The 15961-nt window shown below is 34.6% G+C and overlaps 1 protein-coding gene and 1 pseudogene across 4 annotated transcripts in view; both read left to right on the top strand.

The window, feature by feature from the left end:
• Positions 1-15961, top strand: part of NECTIN3 (nectin cell adhesion molecule 3) — a 130492-nt gene that overhangs the window by 73736 nt on the left and 40795 nt on the right. The gene's annotated exons all lie outside the window — the stretch shown is intronic.
• On the top strand, positions 12714-14632 carry LOC117083549 (annotated as a pseudogene). Its single transcript, XR_004437119.1, has one exon. The product of XR_004437119.1 is annotated as an E3 ubiquitin-protein ligase Mdm2-like (transcript).

The following is a 15961-nucleotide window of genomic DNA, read 5'->3' as shown; positions in this document are numbered from 1 at the left end:
TGCTTTTATCTTGTATTCTATACCTGGATTAATGTGCTGTACTTGTTATTTGGGAAAGTTGTAAACTATCAGAATTTTTGAATTCTTTGATTCTCAACTTTAGTGGTTGTGTTTGTATGTTTGTTTTGTCTTTTTCTCTATCACCAATACAACGTATTGGATCTCTAAGCCTGTACTGGGGTTTTATAACGTCTGGGGGCATATCCTATAATACTTTCCTCCTAAAATATGTCCTGTATCTTCAGCCTGATTAAGGCAAATCATTAGCCCATCCATTCATTGATTTAATTTGGTAGAAAAATTCTAAAGGAATGTTTCTGCCAAGATGTTCTCTGCTTCTCTTCCTTAGCTGACTGTGTAGTCAGTCTACTGACCAATTATGGGGCAGGAAGGAGCATTCCCTGGCACGTGGACCCACTGTCAGTGGGTGCTAGCTTTGTCATCTTACACAGTTAGATGTCCTGATAGTGAAGATGTGCCATCTTTTCAGACCTTTTGTTCTCACATAAGTAGTGTAGTCTCATCTCTTGGCAAATAAATGAAATTGACAAGTGGTGTGAAATATCATAAAATTTTTAGCTGGAGCTGTTGTTTTTTGTTGTTGTGTTTTGTTTTCGTTTCGGTTTTGGTTTTGGTTTGTTTGTTTTTTTGCCAGTTAGATAACTGAAAAAGTAGGTCATTAAAATGTTTTGTAGATTCCTAGGTGAAGTTGGTCTGCTTTTCATAATCGATTGGCTATAGGTATTAATAATTCTGTAAATTACCTTTTTGCGTCATTTTTCAGATTTTTGGTTACTTTTTGAATTTTGCTTCTTAGATTTTTAGGAACTCTTTGATGTGGATAGTAATCTTTTGTATTATATTCATCTCTTATTTTTTAACCTTATAGTGTCATATAGAAAATACTACATTTTTATGTAGTAAAAATCTGTCTCTTTCATTGTGTTTGTTGGAAGTTGTGTGTTGTCTGAAATTACTTCCTTACATTTCCTTCTCTCTCCTTGAACTAGAGTGTAGAAAAAAGTCTTAGAAAACTAATAGTTTTATGGTTTATGTTTCATTTTAATCTGAAACTTTATTAAACTTAATAAAGAGGTAGAGACCCGTTTTTTCCCAATGGGATAACGAGTTGTCCAAATACTTTTCAATTACCTATACTTTTGCATGGTTCGAGAGCACTTTTATCCTAAAATAAATTCTCATACATATTAGGTCTGTTTCCGAGCTCTTAATTCTGTTATATTGCTATGTCTTTCTCTTCCTAAACCAAGATACTGGTATTTCAATTACAATTGTTTTTTAATATGATTTGATATTCAGTAAATTCCCTTATCTCTGTTCTTGCTTTCAAAATTTTTCTTGACTTTTCTTTTCTCTGTCTACTTCAGAATTACCTTCCCAGATTCCATAAACATTCTATTGAACTCCTGAATTAATTTAGTAAGAATTGACAACTTTATGATAATGTCATTTCTTCCCATCTAGAAACCAGATAAGACTCTATTCTGTTTTCTGGTGGGGTGTGTGTGTGTGTGTGTGGGGGGGGGTGTGTGTGTATGCTGGAATAAAATCTCTTTCTCGTATGTGCTTTCCACATTCCTATTAGGTTTACTTTAGGCATTTTAAGTATTTTGATAGTCACTAGGATTTTTCTCCACCCTCGCCCCGTGAACTTTTTAAATTGGCTATTAGCATATAGAAATGCCTGATTAAAAATATGAATCTTATATGCAGCCTCTTTTATCAAGTTTTTGATTCATTCTAATGGTTTTTCATTTTTTTTTTTTAGGCATATTAATCTAGTTGCTGCAAATGACAATTCTCCTTTTTATCCCTTGCATATTGTGATTTCTCAAGGGAATACATATGAGGGGTTTCCTTATGTCATTCAGTTTTAAATCTGATATGAAATAATTGAAGACTAGTATAGAATTTCCTTGCATTAAAATTTTTGAAAACACTGCATTCTATGAATAATGCTGTTTTTTAGCCTTGATTTGAAAGAATTAAAAACATTATGAAAACTATTTTCCAAACCAACTAAAATGATCTAGGGAACATTTTCAGGAAAACATATCTCATATTTTGAATATAGTTGGGATTTCCGATATGGAAAAATCTTAATGAAAATGTAAATCTTTTAGAATAGTCTGTGTTTCAGCCTAAAGTAGCATTTACTCTATAAATGATGACCAGGAGATACCATGAAATGGATATTTATTTGACTCTACTGAGAATGATAACAGGAATTTCAGTCTAGCAGCAATATTATGGGGAATGAGGCTTTTGAAGTTATTTTTACAGTGCTGACATACCATGTTAATAAAAGCTTTTCAATTGCTTGAACTATCATGAGATTTTCTCTCCTTATACCTATTTTCACAGTAGTTGTCTGTCAGATGATTTTTGGTAAATGTTTAATTTTTAACAATCTTAAAACAGTTTTATGAATAGCATTTCACGTATAAGAATACACATACCAGTTTTCATGTCAAGATATTTGGTTTATGTATACACAATATGTATATTTGTATATGTGTGTGTAAGCTTTCTATGTGATGAAATGTAATATATGCATAAAGTACTTTAATGAATGACACAGAATATAAAAAGCTTATTGGTATGTTTTTAGATTCCACATAGCAACTAACCTTAAGAAACTACCACTTGTAGAATTTTAGTTTAGTATTGCAGGAGTATTTTTCTAATTATCTGAAGACTATTGAAATAGTCTCCCTTTTCCAACTAATGTATTTGTGTGAAGCTTTTATTTTTCTTTATATACTTCAGCTAAACAACATATTACGGTAGACTGAATGCTGTAGCAGATATGAAAATCAAACTTTCCTCTTTTGACCCAGATATTAAAATATTTATAAAATTTAGGAGATACTGTTTATATTAACCTATAATAGGTTTCCTATTCTTTTTAAATGAATTAAATTTTTAAAAACTCTTAGTTTAAATGAATAACATGATAAATATAGATAGCTATTATTCCTATACATGAAAGTGCTTGGGGTCCTCAAAATGTAAAAGTTCATAAAGGGGTCCTGGGGCCAAAAATTTGAGAACTGCTGTTGTAAATTGTAAGCAGTATGAAGGCAGGGGTCATGTCACTATGGTTTAGTACCATAATCTTAGTGCATAATACAGTGCTTGGCACATTAAGTACCTGATAATTTTTTTTAATTTGACAGATCAAAATTGTATATTTTTGTGATATACAACATGCAACATGATGCTTTAATGTATGTGGAATAACTAAAGCAAATTAACATATGCATCACCTTATGTATTCTGATAAACAGTTTTTGAATGAGTAGGTGAAAGAATCAAGCCCTTTTTTATATCCTCTTCAGTTTATAATCTGTGAAAATTTCTGCATCATTTATAATATCCATATCACAGATACTATATTTCAGTATATTTAATGTCAGTGTCCATAATATCACTGTATCAAATATGAGATATCAATATATAATATATGTAAAAGAATAGAGAAAAAGAGACTATAGAAATATTTTTAAATGTTAGCAATTATCTTTGTAATAGATTTCTCAGTGAATATTATTTTTGTTATATTTTCTGTAGTTTCTGTTTTTTCTGCAGTGCCTTTGCCCGCCTCTGTAAGTAGCCTTTTAGCACAGGAAAATAGAGATCTATTGAACACCTGAGTCACTGACCTGGAATGTTAAGCTAGTCATACTGGTCAGTGTGTCAGCAGTGTTAACTATCTGAAAAAACTGAATTTCTTTCCAATAATTTACTATAGTATATTTCTTTCTTTAGTAAATATTTGTAAATATTCATGACAGTGTTAGTAGAGAAAGAATGTTTTTACATGTTTTGAAGTGTATAGATAATACATACACAACAATATAAAGAGTTGTTTTCTAAGGTCTCATTCCCATACCTATTTACCCTACCCCCATCTACAGATAACCACTTTTATTAATTTGTGTCTTCGTACTGTTTCTTTAAGCATAGACAAGAAAACACCACACACACACACACACACTCAGGTGCATTTTAATTTATTTTCCCCCTTTTAAAAGTAATGTATACATATACCTTGTTACATATCTTGCCATTTTCTCCTAAAATATACTGGAGATCTTTTATTATTGAGATTCAGAGAGCATTCTCAATCTTTTGTATGTCTACATAGTATTGTAATGTGTGTATATTACATAGTTTGCAATGTCAAAAGATTTTAATAAACCAATAATGCTATAACGAATAGCCAGGTATCTATGCTCTTTTGTATGTATGCAAGTATCTGCAGGGTAAATTTTTAAATTTGATCTTGCTACATCAAACAGTAAATGTATTTATAGTTTTGATATATATTGCCAAATAATCCTCTATAAGAACTGTACTATTTTGCACTTCTACCAATAATATATAAAAATACCTGTATCTCCACAACCTCACCAATAGTATGTATATGTATTCCACTTGATTATTGCTAATCTGATAGGAATGGCATGTACATGTAATTATAATTTTGCAATCTTTTAGTGGGTTTCTGCATCCTTTCAAGTGTTTAAAAAGCCATTTTTTCCCGCAAATTGTTATTCTTTTGTCTGTTTATTTATTGGACAAAATTGTGATGAAAGTTTTCTAAACGTTTTGTAAGTAGATGTGAAAATATTTTGTTTCATGTGCATTGCTCCATGGTATCCAAATCTGTGGCAAAAACAGTTTAGTAAGATGAATCATGTGTCTCCATTGGTTTATGTTATAAGAAGATTTAGAAAAGCAAAACAGTTATGATTGGAACTCAAATGTTACTAAACTTTGTGGTTTTAAGAATTTAAGTTCAAGAGATAAGTCCCTCCAGGTATTCAGTTATAATCAGGCCATATTTCATTTAAACCTTTCTTGAACCCATTCACTTTTCTCCTCTTCATAATTTCATGTATTTTCATTATATCTTTTTAAAAGTCATTTTTCCAATACATCATTGCCATCTTCCAATAGTAATTTTTAGGTAGGCTGCTTTTGTTAGTAATCATTGATGGTCTTATTTTCTCCCAGGATCTGAATATTTTAACATGTTTCCAGGCACTACCGGTGCCTTATGTATTCTGATAAACAGTTTTTGAATGAGTAGGTGAAAGAATCAAGCCCTTTTTTATATCCTCTTCAGTTTATAATCTGTGAAAATTTCTGCATCATTTATAATATCCATATCACAGATATTATATTTCAGTATATTTAATGTCAGTGTCCATAATATCACTGTATCAAATATGAGATATCAATATATAATATATGTAAAAGAATAGAGAAAAAGAGACTATAGAAATATTTTTAAATGTTAGCAATTATCTTTGTAATAGATTTCTCAGTGAATATTATTTCACAGATTATAAACTGAAGAGGATATAAAAAAGGGCTTGATTCTTTCACCTACTCATTCAAAAACTGTTTATCAGAATACATAAGGTGATGCATATGTTAATTTGCTTTAGTTATTCCACATACATTAAAGCATAACTACCGGTACTTATGATCTTTGGGATTAGGGAAGAGATAGAGGAATATGATAGAAGAGTTAATATTTTTTTTCCAAATTATAAGAAAGCATATGACTGAGTGGATTATTCAAATAAGGATTATTTCTAGCATGGTTTTCCCCTTGAGTAGAAAAATGTTTTCATCTTTTATATGGCCTTCAGTTAGTAAGTACTGGCAGTTATTGAGACAAGCAGTGCAAGAATTGTGGGGCCTTATTCTGCTCTGAGGTGAAAAAAAATTTTGTGATCAACAAAGCTTGGTTAAAATAATCATTTATTAACTAATTTTAGTTGGGGAGTGCCCTTCAAAGCAAAAAGAAATATTAAAAATCTAAATATCAGGCCGGGCGCGGTGGCTCAAGCCTGTAATCCCAGCACTTTGGGAGGCCGAGACGGGCGGATCATGAGGTCAGTAGATCGAGACCATCCTGGCTAACACGGTGAAACCCCGTCTCTACTAAAAAATACAAAAAACTAGCCGGGCGATTTGGCGGGCGCCTGTAGTCCCAGCTACTCGGGAGGCTGAGGCAGGAGAATGGCGTAAACCCAGGAGGCGGAGCTTGCAGTGAGCTGAGATCCGGCCACTGCACTCCAGCCTGGGCGTGAGACTCCGTCTCAAAAAAAAAAATCTAAATATCTAAAAATATTTGTCAAGAATCATAAAGTTAATTTAAAGGAGATATAGCTGTAACATGTGAAGTGTAAAAGATTGATGTCTTCATCATATCAAAGCTTTTGCTATCTGTCTTATAAATGAGAAAAAGATAAGCTTGTTTTATAAGGTTTTATAGGGATTAATAAACTAATATATGCTACATCCTTAGAATAGTGCCTGACACACAGTAATTACTGTGCATTTGCTATTATTGTTATTTAAAAAGAAGCTGTATAATTCTTGATAAAAATATTAAAGATGCTAAGCAGTGAAATTATTTCAGTAGAAAAACAAAGCTGATGCTACTTAGATTTATTTAAACTTAGCATATGTTTGTTTTGGAAATATTCATAACTTTATTATAACCTTGGTAATGCTTGAAATGAAACTAGAATATATGGGGTCTACACTTTTTAATTCATAGTAGTGTTTTGTTTTTTTTTCTTTGTCATTCATTTATCAAATAAATATTTCTTGAATATTTAATATATGCCAGTACTGAGAATATGTAGTTAATAAAAGATGAAAAAAATTGTCTATGGAGCTTACGTTTTAGTGATGAATGGACAACTCCTATGGTGACAGCTTTCTTCCTTTTTTAAGAAGAGCTTTATTAAAATATTAATTACACACTAAACTTCACATATTAAGAATGTAAATTTGTTATATTTTGCATATACTGCGCACACACACAAATATACCTGGCAGATATCACCACAATGAAAATATTGTATATATCCATCATTTCCAAAAGTCCTAGTGTCCCTTTGTAATCTCCCCCCTCTAGTCTTTGACCAGCTTCTCTTTCATATCCTCTGGAAACTAACCACTGATCTGCTTTCTGTCATGTATTAGTTTACATATTCTCAAATTTTACATAAATTTTATACAATGTGTTCTCTCTTTTGGTCTTGCTTCTTTCACTTTACATAGCGATTTTGAGATTCATTCATGTTATGTTGATCAATAGTTAATTCCTTTTACGTAGCTATAATATACTGTATTTTGTTTATATATTTATCTTTTGATGGACATTTTTGTTTCCAGTTTGGGACTATTACAGAGTTGCTATGAACATTTATGTACAAGTCTTTGTGTAAATATATGCTTTCATTTCTCTTGGGTAAACACCTAGGAGTGGAATGACTGGGTCATGTGGTAAGTGTGCTTAACTTTCTAAGAAAATGGCAAACTGTCATCCTAAATGGTTTTACCATTTATGTTCCTATCAGCCATGTGAGTTGCTTCATACCCGTACCAACACTTACTATGGTCAGACATTAAAATTTTTAGATATTCTAATAGTTGTGTGGTCGTGTTTTATTTAGGTTTAGATTTTCATTTTTCCTAGTTACTAATATGTAGAACATTTTTTCGTTTGCTTTCTTTGGTGAAATATCTGTTCAGATTTTTCATTTTTAATGGATCATTTTCTTATTGATGAGTTTTGAGAGTTCTTTATATATTTTAGATACAAATCCTTTGTCAGCTGTATAATTAGCAGATATTTTCTCCCGTTCTTTTGCTTGTCATTCTCTTTAACAGTGACTTTCTTTTCTTTTCTTTTTTTTTTGAAACCAGTCTTGCTCTGTTGCCAGACTGGAGTGCAGTGGTGCAATCTTGGCTCACTGCAACTTCCTGCTCCAGGGTTCAAGCGATTCTCCTGCCTCAGCCTCCCAAGTAGCTGGGACTACAGGTGCGCGCCAACAGGCCCAGCTAATTTCTGTGTTTTTAGTAGAGACGGGGTTTCACCATGTTGTCCGGGATAGTCTTGATCTCTTGACCTCGTGATCCGCCCACCTCAGCCTCCCAAAGTGTTGGGATTACAGGCATGAGCCACTGCGCCCAGCCAACAGTGACTTTTTAAGAGAAGATGTTAATTTTGATGATGTTCAGATTATATGATAACAATGTAGTGCTATGCTTTTATCTCTGGAATGGGGGTGTGGAGGACCTATTTTTTGTTAGTTGTCATTTTATTTAATCAAAACTTGATTGACTCATGAGTAAACAGAAATAAGGAACCATTGAAGCTTAATGTGGTAAGCCAAGTACAATGAAATTTCCTCCCAATTTCAGAGCACCTAGTAGTTTTCTTTATAAAAGCATGATGTTTATGTATTGGGAGCAGTTCCTTTGTAAATACGAAGAAGTCTGGACAGAGAGCTGAACTATTTATAAATGTTCAGAACAAAGAAACTAAATTGTTGTCAGAGAATGGACATATTATTTGTGAATTAAATTTTACATAACCACTATTAATCTAATTTTACTTTGAATTTGGCCATTTAGTGTTGATTTTATTCTGGACAGATGGTTTTGTTGAAGTTCTTTTGATATGTTAAAAATAGAAAATTGGTCTATTTATGGACTTTTGAGAGAATAAAAATTAGGCTAAATTAAGGCTGCCCTAAGTGGAGAGTTGTCCAAGTTAGCTATCTTCATATTGTAACATTAGCAATGCCAGTGAGACCTCAGGGCCTGCCTTACTTCCCAGGATTAGAGATTAATAATATCTGTTACTACCTGTTTACATGAAAATACCAATGGGGAGACTATCTCAGGCTATTGATACCCTCCTTATATATGAGCACAGTAATCTTATATCCTAGAATGTCCAGGATTGTCCTGATTTCACATATTTATGTCCTAGTGCCAGTATGTATTTAAGTCCATGTAGCCTGACTTTGAGCTGCTAAATAATCATGGTGTTATATTAACTCCTGTGATAGTGATTCCACTGAAAACATGACTTTTTGACTTTTATCTCAAATCACCAGCCTTCACTGGTGCTTAAAGCTCTCTAAGATACTTCTCTCGTACTCTAGAAGTGTCTTAGAACAAATTTATTGAATACTTAGCACACTTTTGCTTTTGAATCTATTCAGATACTTTGAATAAAATGAAATTAGAATTAAAACTTTTGTTAAAGTAAAATTTTTATTTAGAAACATCTTAAGTTTGAAGAAGACATGTTAGAATGAATTAATTTAAATGTTTTTAAAGAGTTCATTAGTTAAAAAAAAAATAGACCACAGCTCTTTAAAAGGCTACAGTTTTCAAATAAGTTAGAAATACCAGATTAAATTCAAGATACATTTTGGTTTAGAAAGATTTAAAATGCCAAAAATTAAGAAATTTTTTAAAATAACTGAATAAATGGAAAAACATTCAAAAGGATTTGTTTTGGGGAAAGTAGTCATGACCACAGTTTATTCTTGGTTGAGGTGACCTTATCTGCAGCCACCAAATTATTCCATTTTCTTTTATGAGAATGGGAATCTTTAACCCAGTTTGCTTTGGCAACCTCTCAGGTAAATTTCCATAGCTACCAAGCTACCATAGTTCAAATTCCTGTTTCTAGGCATGATAATAGACATAGTTACCTCTCTTTCCCCACACACATGTTTTCACCACTGGCTAAATCTGGTTGTGGTATGATTCCAAATTTATGTTGCTGATTTCTTGGAACATATTTTCAAACCAAGATGTTCATCCACTTAGGTTTTTGTATAATAACATTCCATTATTTGATTTATTGATATATCTTGATTGGGAATGTGTTCAGGGCAAGCAGTTAGCCAGTTGGTAACTCCATCTTTTTAAATATATATCGCTTGCTACTTGGGAATCTTATTCTGAGAAATAAGCCCCACAGTGACATATGTGTATTTTTGGGCATGTAAATTAAAATGTTAATCTTGAAATTCAGACTAAACAGCATTTTATTATTGAAAAGTTAGTAAGACCCACTGTTTTGGGGGGGGCCCTATCTGGAGTGGTACTTTAGTTTGAATCATTGATACTGCTTTACAAATATGTTTCAAAACGCATTAGGCCTGTTAAAATCATTTTCGTATTTACTAACATGTCACAACTTACTTTCCTTACCTTTGATTAATAGCAAAATATATATGTTACACATTCATATTCAGGATCATTCTTTTTGATGAGTTTCCATGACAACCAAACAAAAAACTTAAAACCTAAAATACATTAAATTCTTTTAGGCCTACTTCTGGTTTTTCAAGAGATCCAGCTTGAGTTCATTTAACATTTCTATGACCGCATAATTTGTCTGTTTCTTCCACAGAGCCAAACTCCATGATGATTTCTTACTGTTCCATTGATGGGGGAGTGTAGTTTTCTTTATAATTTTAAAAAGCAGAACTTGAACTGCAAGGTGAAGGTCACAAGAAGGTAGAATAGAATACTCAGCATAAAGATGACGTTTCCAATAATTAGATTTGTCTGATAGTGGGGCTGATACTTTGCACAGTAATACTGACATTGTGTATTGGACTCAGCTTTTGTCTATTGTTGTAGGTCATAGGAAGCATTCCTGCATTGGGAATAAAGTTACATTTTAAGGCCCCTTCCAGTTTTACATCTTGACTCCTTTTTTTCCCCTGGGAAAATAATACAGATGGTAGATTCAAAAGTAACATTGGTATTACTTGAGACCAATGTTCTACATAGATATCTTCATGTGATTCTTAGTGTAACATTTAACTATACAGTTGATTAGTTAATGGGTTATTATAAAAGCATACACAGTAGAAGTAACCAACACTATTCTGTAGATGTTTTTGAGTTTCATTTTAAGAACTGTTGCCAATCCAAATATCACTGAATTTAAAAAACAATATAAACAAAAATTACTTCAAATTTTTTTTGCCTTAAGAACAAGATTTTCTTCTTAAAAATGTGAATTAAACATTGTATTATGGTTGCTTTACACTTAGGACTGTTTGACAGCTCACATAGATACTAGAAGCTTAAAATGCACTTTGAATGATATCTTTACAGTAGCTTTAACCACAATGAATATAGATGAGATATAAAACTTGCTGTTGGTGGAGTATTTTTTGTACATAAGTAACTTTAGAAGAATGAGATTTGTTAAAGGCCTTTAAAAGGAAATGCTTAGCTTTATGAAGATTCGTATTTTAAATTCATTGGCACTTTACAGAAGGTAATAATCTTAATTTCAGATGTTTGGCGGGCAGTAATTCTATAGACTATCAGTCCTGTTTATGAAAAGAAATGGCATGTAAATGTATTTGTCTGAAACTTTTCAAATGCCTTATTATTGATATATGTGTTCCCATGGAAACCACAAATACCTTTTTAGAAAAATAATGTAAAATAGTAGCTTTACTTTTAAGTAGAACCTGAGAAATTGCAGACTATATTTAAGAAAAGGTAGTTACAAAGTTGAATAATTTTACTGTGGTTATGTCCCATTGAGAAATGAACTGCATGTATAATTGTTAAACCATGTGTGTATGTTTACACACACACACACATATTAATTATACCAGATCATAAAAACATAAAACTTAAAGTGATAAGTCGGACTTCATTAAAATGAAAAACTTTAGGTCTTTGAAAGACACCATTAGGAAGGCAAAGGCAAACCACAGACACAAAATTTGTGTCAGACAAAAGACTTTCTTCCAGAATGTATGAATAAGTCTTACAACTCAATAGGAAGACAACCCAGTTTTTTAAATGAGCAGATTTATTTAGACTTTTTGTCAAAGAAAATGTACTAATGGCCAATAAGCACATGAAAAAATACTCAACATTACCAGTCACCAGATAAATACAAGTTAAACCACAATGAATTGCCACTGCACACCATTAGATTTGCTAACATTAAGACTGACTGAATTGTTTGTTGATATTATAATTAACAGCTTCCAGTTTCTTTTGTAAGTCTGTTTTTATACGTGCTTAGTTGATACAACAATTTATACTTAATTTTATTATTTTCTATTTTTGCTCTAGTAAGTTTATATTTTATTGTTTTCTATTCTTATGTCCCAAAATAATGCATGTAATTATAAGTCCAAACACCAAAATTGTTCTGGGGGAATATTCCTTCACTTCCACTCCCATTATAGTTCTTGTATACAGAGATTTATAATGAATATGGTTTTTGGCTCATAAAAAGTGACTCAAGTTTATTTTTATTTTAAAGTCCTCTACAACTGAGTAATCCTATCCTTGATGGTAATTTTCCATAGTGAACTAACTGGAATTAATTAAGTAATCTACTGTACTTTTTTTTTTTTTTTTTTAAGTGAGGAATGTGATATTATGAGTTACGTAACTTGACAAGGGAGAGAGTTGTCAGGGCAGCACATGGCAAGTGTGAGTCATTGCCCTGGAATTGGAAACACGATTTGAGGTCTTTCAAAGCTCAGTCTTCTACTCAAGGCGAAATTTCCTCCAACATCACTCCTAAAAGATCGCCATCTAGCTTTCAACTGAAAACACTTCAATTAACAATTTTACAATTGGCGGAAGCTGGGCCGGGTGTGTGCACGCGCACAAATGCCCGGATGCGCCGCGACACACCGCGCGCTCCTCTCCGGCGGTAGGGGGCGCGCACCACGGCACCGCTGCTAGCTTGGTTGCTTGTGGGCCGTGTCCGGCCCTGTGTGTCGGGAAAATGGAGCAAGAAGCCGAGCCCGACCCCTCTGACCGAGATCCTGCTGCTTTCGCAGTCAGGAACCCCGTCCCTCCCCGGATTAGTGCATTCGAGCGCCCAGAGCCCTGGCCCCGAGAGTGGAATGGTCCCCGAGGCCCAGGGCGTTGTGCTTCCGCGGGCCCGGTGAAGGAAACTGGGGAGTCTCGAGGGACCCCCGACTCCAAGCGCGAAAACCCCGGATGGTGAGGAGCAGGCAGATGTGCAATACCAACATGTCTGTACCTACTGATGGTGCTGTAACCACCTCACAGATTCCAGCTTCTGAACAAGAGACCCTGGTTAGACCAAAGCCATTGCTTTTGAAGTTATTAAAGTCTGTCGGTGCACAAAAAGACACATACTATGAAAGAGGTTCTTTTTTATCTTGGCCAGTATATTATGACTAAACGATTATATGATGAGAAGCAACAACATATTGTATATTGTTCAAATGATCTTCTAGGAGATTTGTTTGGCGTGCCAAGCTTCTCTGTGAAAGAGCACAGGAAAATATATACCATGATCTACAGAAACTTGGTAGTAGTCAGTCAGCAGGAATCATCAGACTCAGGTACATCTGTGAGTGAGAACAGGTGTCACCTTGAAGGTGGGAGTGATCAAAAGGACCTTGTGCAAGAGCTTCAGGAAGAGAAACCTTCATCTTCACATTTGGTTTCTAGACCATCTACCTCATCTAGAAGGAGAGCGATTAGTGTGACAGAAGAAAATTTAGATGAATTATCTGGTGAACGACAAAGAAAACGCCACAAATCTGATAGTATTTCCCTTTCCTTTGATGAAAGCCTGGCTCTGTGTGTAATAAGGGAGATATGTTGTGAAAGAAGCAGTAGCAGTGAATCTACAGGGACGCCATCGAATCCGGATCTTGATGCTGGTGTAAGTGAACATTCAGGTGATTGGTTGGATCAGGATTCAGTTTCAGATCAGTTTAGTGTAGAATTTGAAGTTGAATCTCTCTACTCAGAAGATTATAGCCTTAGTGAAGAAGCACAAGAACTCTCAGATGAAGATGATGAGGTATATTGAGTTACTGTGTATCAGGCAGGGGAGAGTGATACAGATTCATTTGAAGAAGATCCTGAAATTCCCTTAGCTGACTATTGGAAATGCACTTCATGCAATGAAATGAATCCCCCTCTTCCATCACATTGCAACAGATGTTGGGCCCTTCATGAGAATTGGCTTCCTGAAGATAAAGGGAAAGATAAAGGGGAAATCTCTGAGAAAGCCAAACTGGAAAACTCAACACAAGCTGAAGAGGGCTTTGATGTTCCTGATTGTAAAAAAACTATAGTGAATGATTCTAAAGAGTCGTGTGTTGAGGAAAATGATGATAAAATCTCACAAGCCTCACCGTGACAAGAAAGTGAGGACTATTCTCAGCCATCAACTTCTAGTAGCATTATTTATAGCAGCCAAGAAGATGTGAAAGAGTTTGAAAGAGAAGAAACACAAGACAAAGAAGAAAGTGTGGAATCTAGTTTGCCCCTTAATGCCATTGAACCTTGTGTGATTTGTCAGGGTCGACCTAAAAATGGTTGCATTGTCCATGGCAAAACAGGACATCTTATGGCCTGCTTTACATGTGCAAAGAAGCTAAAGAAAAGGAATAAGCCCTGCCCGGTGTGTAGACAACCAATTCAAATGATTGTGCTAACTTATTTCCCCTAGTTGACCTGTCTGTAAGAGAATTATATATTTCTAACTAACCCTAAGAATTTAGACAACATGAAAATTATTTACATATATCAAAGTGAGAAAATGCTTCAATCCACATAGATGTCTTCTCTTTAGTATAATTGACCTACTTTGGTAGCGAAATAGAGAATACTTACTATAATTTGCATTGAATATGTAGCTCATCCTTTACCCCAACCCCTAATTTTAAATAATTTCTATTCTGTCTTAAATGAGAAGTATCTTTTTTTTAATATATGTATATGGCATTTAAACGTAACTTATTAATTTTTTTTTTGAGATGGATTCTCGCTCTGTCGCCCAGGCTGTAGTGCAGTGGCGCAATCTCGGCTCAGTGCAAGCTCCGCCTCCCAGGTTCACACCATTCTCCTGCCTCAGCCTCCGGAGTAGCTTGGCCTACAGGCATCCGCCACCACACCTGGCTAATTTTTTGTACTTTTATTATAAGAGACAGGGCTTCACCGTGTTAGCCAGGATGGTCTCAATCTCCTGACCTCATGATCTGCCCGCCTCAGCCTCCGAAGTGCTGTGATTACAGGCGTGAGCCACGGCACCCGGCCTAAATGTAACTTATTTAGTACCTTTCATGTAAAGAGAAAATGTGTGAAAGATTTAGTTTTTTTTTTTTTTTTTTTTTTTTTGAGATGAATCTGTTACCCAGGCTGGAGTGCAGTGTCCTGATCTTGCAGTCTTTGCTTCCCGGGTTTAAGCCATTCTTCTGCCTCAGCCTCTGGAGCAGCTGGGATTACAGGCATGCACCATCGCGGCCAGCTAATTTTTGTATTTTTAGTAGAGACAGGGTTTTGCCATGTTGGCCAGGCTGGTCACGAACTCCTGACCTCATGTGATCCACTCGCCTCGGCCTCCCAAAATTCTGGGATTACAGATGTGAGCCACCATGTCCAGCCAAGAAGTAGTATTTAAATTTTAGACACACTTTTTTTTTGAGACGGAGTCTTGCTCTATCACCCATGCTAGAATGCAGTGGAGTGAAATCGGCTCACTGCAACCTCAGCCTCTGGGTTCAAGCTATTCTGCCTTAGCCTCCCAAGTAACTGGATTACATGTGTCACCATACCAGCTGATTTTTTTGTATTTTTCGTGAAGATGAGGTTTCACCATGTTGGCCAGGCTGATGTTGAACTCCTAAACTCAAGTGATCTACCCACCTCAGCCTCCCAAAATGCTAGGATTACAGGTGTGAGGCACTGCACCTGGCCCCAGATTTTTGATACTCTTAAACCTTCTGATCCTTAGTTTCTTTCTCCAAAATACTCTTTCTAGGTTTAAAAAAAAAAAAGGCTCTTATATTTGGTGCTATGTAAGTGAAAATGTTTTTTAGGTTTTCTTGATTTAACAGTAGAGACGGGGTCTCCCTATGTTGCCCAGGCTGATCTCGAACTCCTGGGCTCAAGAGATCCTTCTCATTATGTCGGCCTCCCAAAGTGCTAAGTAGGATTACAGTTGTGAGCCACCACACCCAGCTATAAAAATGTACTTATTTTCCAGCCTCTTTTGTACAAACCGTAGTAAGGGATGGGAGTAATCATGTTATCTGTGAAAACAGCCACCATTTACCCATAG

The sequence above is a fragment of the Trachypithecus francoisi genome, unplaced genomic scaffold (genome assembly GCF_009764315.1).
Source record: "Trachypithecus francoisi isolate TF-2019V2 unplaced genomic scaffold, Tfra_2.0 Lachesis_group0, whole genome shotgun sequence".
Lineage (NCBI taxonomy): Eukaryota > Metazoa > Chordata > Mammalia > Primates > Cercopithecidae > Trachypithecus > Trachypithecus francoisi.
The sequence above is the reverse complement of the archived record's forward strand: the minus strand, read 5'-3'. Positions and strand labels throughout refer to the sequence as shown.